We start from the raw sequence: 6777 nt of genomic DNA, 5'->3' as shown, positions 1-6777 counted from the left end.
ATAGCGTGACCTAGCCCCTTTAAGTTCTGATGGAGGTTCTGAATATAATGAAAATGTAGACAACGATCAGCTGTCCCAACGAAGTTGAGCCCGATGTATTACATACTTCATGTGACATGCGTACTTTTAAAAAACCTAAAATTTTAATTCAATGAATGTATGGGTTTCTTAGCCCTTTTGCCGCTCAGAAATTTTGCAGATTTTGAAAGTCAATATTTTCATCATTCCATTTACACCTCTAAAAACATAGTTCTTGGGATGACTCAGTTCTCCATGCAAAGCCGTATGCTGGGGTATACCGTAAACTACCGCTTTTAAGCCCTACAGGGGCCCGTTTCTCGAAAGTCCCGGAAACTTTTCAGGCTCGTAAAGCCAGTTTTAGTTCATCTGTATCTAAAAACGGAGAAGTGTATACGCCTGAAACTTCTTGTATGAAGGGAACCTCTGTTCATATTAAGAATAAGTGAATAAAATAGCTCTGTAATCACAAGGCTCGAGATTTTGCTATGACTTTCCGGATGCGAAAACTTGTCGAGACCTTCGAGAAACGGTCCCGGCCGCACAAGCTTAGAAAACTTCGTATGGACTTTTAGATGGGCTTATAGACGGAGGGGTTTATATCCGTGGGGGCCTACAACCAGAATAAAAAAACTGACGGTTTCGAAAAGAGCTATAGCTGCACATGTTAATCGAAATGGGTTTCATTTACTGGAAATCAAGCGTTAAAACATCATGATAAAATGAATACAAAACTAAAGCGGGGCTTATATCCGGGGAGCTTATAACCATTTTTTTTTTTTTTTTTTTGCTTTATAAGTAGATGGGCCTATAACCGGAAGGGGAGTGGGGGGGGGGGGGGTTATAAGCGGGAGTTTACGATAATGAGGCAAAATGCAAACAATGACGTCAGCAAAGATCGCCCTTGTGATGAGTGTCGTAAATCCAAAACCAAAGTAATCACTCAGGTCAACCACAGAGGATACAGATAGGGCTTACCACAAGTTGCTCGGCAACTCTTTGGCAAGTTTTCGTATTTCGAGCAACTTTTTTCGTTTCGAGTAACTTTCTGAGCAATTTCTAGTTTTCTAGATATCGGAGCAGCTTTTATTACTTTAATTGGCCATATTTCCACATTTTACAATGTTCCAGTAAACAATTTGTGAATTTCTTTAAGTTTTTTAAATTTCTTTTAAAATTTTTGTACAATTTTTTTAAAATTTTTTTAAAAAAAAAATTAAAAACAAATTTTGATATTGATGCGTAGTATTTACTCATACGTGTTGTGAACAAATTTATTTAGCGACGCTGGTTACAACGCAAAATTGCACAAAAATGCTTAGACATGTTACTTTTGTTGTACAGATTGCATATTTTGCATCAGACCAAATAAATGAAGAGAGAAACAAAAAACAAGTTTTTGCTTTTTTAGCAACTTTTGAGCAACTTTCGTTACAAAAAGCAACTTTTGACCTTTTTTGGAGCAACTTTTGAGCAACTTTTTGAGAAGTTTCGGGCAACCTTTTGGGAAATCTCGAGCAACTTGTGGCAAGCCCTAGATACAGATAAGTGAACTCGTAGCAGACGCGAAGTGCGGGGAAACGTGTGCGAGCGTTGTTTTACTTCTGAGGCCGTCGGTAAAAACCGGAACAGGGAACATTCCGGAACACCAAATATATGAACTCAGTTAAATGACCCTGCTTTCCATGAGTTCTCGTAGCTCAGTGGATAGAGCACCCGCCCGGTATCCGGGAGGTCATAGGTTCGATTCCTGTCGGGGACTTAGAATTTTTCTTTGTCCCACGCTCGTGTCATGTTGATTATTCACCTTCTCAAAAAAATTATAACAATTATGAGACAAATATTTAAAATTAAATGAAGAAATAACCAAGAAAAGATAAATAATTAAAAAACAATGAAATAAATGAATAAATAAATAAAAATAAACTGGTATCAGCTCGGAATGTGAAAAGATATTTTGCTTGGTATGGAGTCGGGTATGTGAGAGGGAGTGTCGAGAGAGTGTTGGATAAAGAACAATCCATTCAACTAACCGGTCTCCCATCTTTTTCCATCTTTTCCGGCCAATTGCGTCACGTAACTTTACGGCAACCTGTTAACCCATACGTACATACGAATATCTTTGACGTAATGAATTGAATAAAGAAATCAGAAACTTGTGCACCCATCAATGTCAAGCCTGAGGTGGGTGGGGACAAGGGGTGGGGATTTTAACAACATGGGACAAAGTGATTGGTAAAAAGTATCAACATTCTCCACCCTGGGGCAAAAAAACTCATGCATATTCAAGCATGCAGAAAATTATCGACACTGAAAATAGACGAGGCCAAAGCTCTTTCCTTTCAATATGCACCAAGTATAGAGTGAAAGTATGCATGGCCTGCATGAAAGGATGCAAAAATAGATTCTTCTTTGACTTTCATCTGACATAATTTCCATCGGGTACCGGACAAAGACCTTACTAACTCCCACTGACTTCTGGATATTTACAAGATGGCAGATGGTTCGTTACCAGATTCTCTTGGTCCTTCAAGATGCCGACAGTGTCATAATCCTTATCCTGAGGATTTCGTGGACGATTGAAATCCCTACCCAGGGGACAGACCTCAAGAACAAATTCCCGTGGGTAGCCCATACTACCCCGAAAAAATAAGGGACCGTCAGGTGATTTAACTGATGGCGAACAACTGGCAGGAATGGATTAGTAAGGATATGTAGCTTGTGCATTCCCTCCCGACATCGCTATTAAAAGATTAAAGTTGCTAGCCTTCACTCATTGCAGTCATTTGCACCTTTCCTAGTTTGTTGTTTTATTTACTTTTTGCATATTCGGAGCTAAAATAACACCAGTTTGTTTTATCATTTTCTTTTTTCGTTATTCCTTTACTTAATTTAAGACATCATCGATTTACCTGGGAAAGTCCAATCATATTCTTGTTGCTGCTTTATGTGCCTTACTGGGTGTTCAAGGCGAAAATAATTTACGTTCGTTTGAACGTAGTGAATTAGAACGTAAGTGAGATTTCTATGAGGTAATAGCTGAGCCGAATCAAATATCATGGACAGCGATTAATCTAATTGAGTTGGAACAATTCTGACTAAATTTCCTTCAATTGAAAATTTTCAAATATTTTTCTAATTGAATATGTTACTAAATTTCACCCTTTTGCAAAGTCACGTGCGGATTGAAGTGTCGTTTGAATTAAACTTGCAGCCGTGTTTACTCGCGCTCATCAGTTTATTAAACAATTTTGAGGTTTTTAAAGTAACAAAAGGCCAGTTTTCTTTTCTAGGCTTCTTGGAAATTGAATTATCCTGTAATGTTTCTACATTTCATAAAAGAGGAGAAAAAGTTGCCATTAAATGAACGGACTCCAGTCCACATTACCTAACAATTAGACTATGAGCCTGAGATTTCTATGAGAAAATGGTCACCAATAGCATTGGTTGTTGTCTGAGATAAAAAGACAAGTGGTATTTCTAAAGACAAGAATTTGCTACTCATAAGTAACTATTAAATAAGAACATAATTCTAGAACAAGGCTTATGCATACTGTGTACGAAGTACAGAATTGTTCTGCTCTGCAAAAAACCGGTTCAAGGTAGACTCTATACATGATAACTTACAGGAAGCGTTCACTACCTGCTGGGTAAACTAGCTAGTCTTAGCTAGGCAAACGGCATTTCACAAGGCTGATTTAAGGGCTCTTTAAAACGCTCATATGCCATGTCTAAAAGGTTTGCGCTAATCCATATTGCTAATATGACAGTAACTACAACTGCCAATAAAATGTGTCTTTTCCGTCTTCTTTGCCAAACAGACATGACAGCTATATTGTGATAGCGAGTCTCGATCGCTAGTGAAACGCTGGTGAAAAACCACTCGATTACCAGTTGAGCTGAAGTTGTGATAGCAAAACACTGTAGCAGCTTTAAAAGGGAACGGTCTTTTAAGTACATATATTGATACAAGAATAATAATCCATCTACAGACACTATAGCTGTTGATTCATATAACATGCTCATGATAGCGACATCAGCCATTAGTCTCTCACGGCGAGGAGTACGAAAACTTCCCCAAGGAGCTGACGATCTTTTGCATATTACATGACAAATGTGATCAATGACAACCATGGTACTTCGTTCTATGACTTCTGCAGCGCCGTGAATCAATCCAAGAACAGCCATGGATTGTAAACTATCAAGATCTGCTTGCAACACTCGGAACATAACCCCTGAAACACAATATACAATGGTGCTAATAGGACACACGCATATCCCGGAAGGGTAATGTTGCCTAGCTGCTGAACAGAAATGCGCGAGACTACTTTAAATAACACTCCAATGAGAGGAGCAAAGAGTGCGATTACCAGGCGCAGTTTACTTTCCTTACTTTGCTTGTTATACAGTGGGTAAATTATACATACCACAGCATCGGCAAGAATTATAACAGAACAGACAGGAACTTTCATTTTTAAGAACAAAGCCATCTGCTGTCTCCTTGTCCGTTGCTGAAGGAAGTGATTCGTTAGAAGACAGGCTTGCCCACATACACTCATAAAAAACAAAACATAGAGTGGAAGTTTCTGCAATGTAGAAAGCTTGGAATGAGATATTCCTTGGGCTTGTAGAACGACTCGATAAGTTGTGTCCAAGAAATATGCGAGGCAAGCAACCGGGATCAGTTTTCTTTTCACTCCCATTAACTGATATGGGCGAAAAAGCAATAAGTTGAATACAAAGATCGAAGTGTATAGAAAAATGCAACAATTGCAGAAGAAATTGATCTCATCCATTGGACGTTTAGTGGAATGTCGTTCTTTAAGTGGAACTCACAGTTGTTTACAGTTTTGAGGCATACAAAGCAGATTACCATGCATACTGAACCTATGATAATGGAAGTTAGTAAAGAAATCAGCGCTCCGATGTACATTGATTTACAAACCGTTCGGAGAGCGGATGGTCTGAGTCGCTTCCACGCCATTGCTCTATCTTCATCTTGCTGATCTTCCTGTGTTTCTTCGTTCTCCTCTGGTAAACCTGCGTCAATAAAGCTTGCATTAATTCTGCTGGATCTTACGAAGTCTAAAGTTGTGACCTCTCTGTCGCTGTATTCTTGATAAATGCAGTCCTCATCAAGATCTCCGTGACGATACCATTCGTGGCCAGTGCTTTCTAGAGGACTGTAGCCAAAAAACTCTGCCGTGAATTCAGTTTCTTCTGAGTTGCAGTGCTCTGTCAGTCCTCGTGTAAAACTGACCAGGATATGACCAAACACCTCGATCAGTGTGTTGCTACTCATTGTGTTTGGTTGGGAGCCACGAGACCAGTTGAACAAATATTTCAAAACCCACTATATCGTGTATTAGTTCGTTCAGAAGCCCGTTTCCTAATCGACACCTGGTTAGTGATGATCTTAGGAGTACAGCAAGCAGCTCTGCTGAAATTCGGTGACAATCTGCAGTTGACAAACTATGTCTTCCTGAGTTACTTGCTTCAATATGGAGAAATCAGCGGGCGGTATTAGGGTTGTATCATTTGTGTCTCGTGAAGTCAGTTATGCTTTCGAACATTAGACTGATTTTTCTGTTAATTAAATAAGTACTTAAACCCTCAATTTTCGAGTTTAAAGGTAAGTAAAAAGGATGTAGCCCAATAATGGTCTGTCTATTGGCTGGTCATGTAAGAAGTTTTATTGGGCAAATCAGAGTGCTCATTTTCGTGCGAGTCTAGGAAGACTTTTTCACACAAACTAAGGCCAGATCTTTGTGTATGCCACATTCAAATTTTCAAGCCGAAAAAGTTGATATGATAAAGTCGCAACTACATAAATATTTAAGCCCATGGAACTGTCTTTTCAAAGTGTTCTCAAACATCTTTCAGTGGTTTGAGCTTGGTTGCATTTTCTGTCAGTGGCTGGATCGAAGCACGTCATTCCTCTCTACCCGTGCACCCACTGGATCGAAACTTTTTTTTCCTCGGTTTCTTCTAGATTTCTGTCCAGCATATGCAATTTTGCCCCCAGTCAAACTCAACACAGTGAGACCCGAACACCTTTATTAGCGTGTTATTCATCATGGTGCGGCTGGTTCACTAAACTACGAAAAGTCATGGTTTGAAGTTTTCAAAGTGCATCGACTGCAGTCTCAATAGCTACTCAGCTATTAGCTTAGCTACTCAGCTATAGCTACTCTTACTTTTAGCTGAATAACTGAATAATTGTGGGGATTACACAACGCTTTTTTAAAAACCTTGGTCATCAACTTAAAAAAACTGTTATCTTTCAGGTGAAGTTGACGTTACGTTGTTTAGTCCATTAACGTTCGTAGTTTCCTTTGTACTAAAATCATAATTATTGTTTTGAAAAAGTATTTGATTAGCATTCAGCTGAGGAAGTCTCGATGAGCATCGAGACTGTGAATGATAAAGATTTAGCTTCATGCTTTCTGCTTGACCTGCTTCAGTTGCGTTTCGTTGGAATGCATCCCGGCAGGAGTTTGCTGAGCATGAGAGAGGCGCTCATCCTCGGCACAGCCACCTGTCACTCTGCTTGGCACGAGGGAAAGGTGGCTCTGAAAGTACATGATATATTTATATGATCAGCTAGTTGTTTGAACTAATATTTTCACTGCCGGCTAAGATATATATAGACCAACGGCTCTAGATCTGTGGACGTGAATGAGCGTAGCCAAAGGCAAATCTAGATTTTCGAGTGCTCTTCAATCTTTCAAGTGCATCTATAACGCGATACACATCCAG

At 39.3% G+C, this 6777-nt stretch overlaps 1 pseudogene; it reads right to left on the bottom strand.

Moving 5' to 3' along the window:
* Window positions 1-3687: 3687 nt before the first annotated feature.
* Window positions 3688-6222, bottom strand: LOC145468323 (uncharacterized; annotated as a pseudogene).
* Between the last annotated feature and the right edge of the window lie 555 nt (window positions 6223-6777).

Source organism: Orbicella franksi, chromosome 2, assembly GCF_964199315.1.
Source record: "Orbicella franksi chromosome 2, jaOrbFran1.1, whole genome shotgun sequence".
Lineage (NCBI taxonomy): Eukaryota > Metazoa > Cnidaria > Anthozoa > Scleractinia > Merulinidae > Orbicella > Orbicella franksi.
Note: the sequence above shows the minus strand (reverse complement) of the source record. Positions and strands in the feature narration are given on the sequence as shown.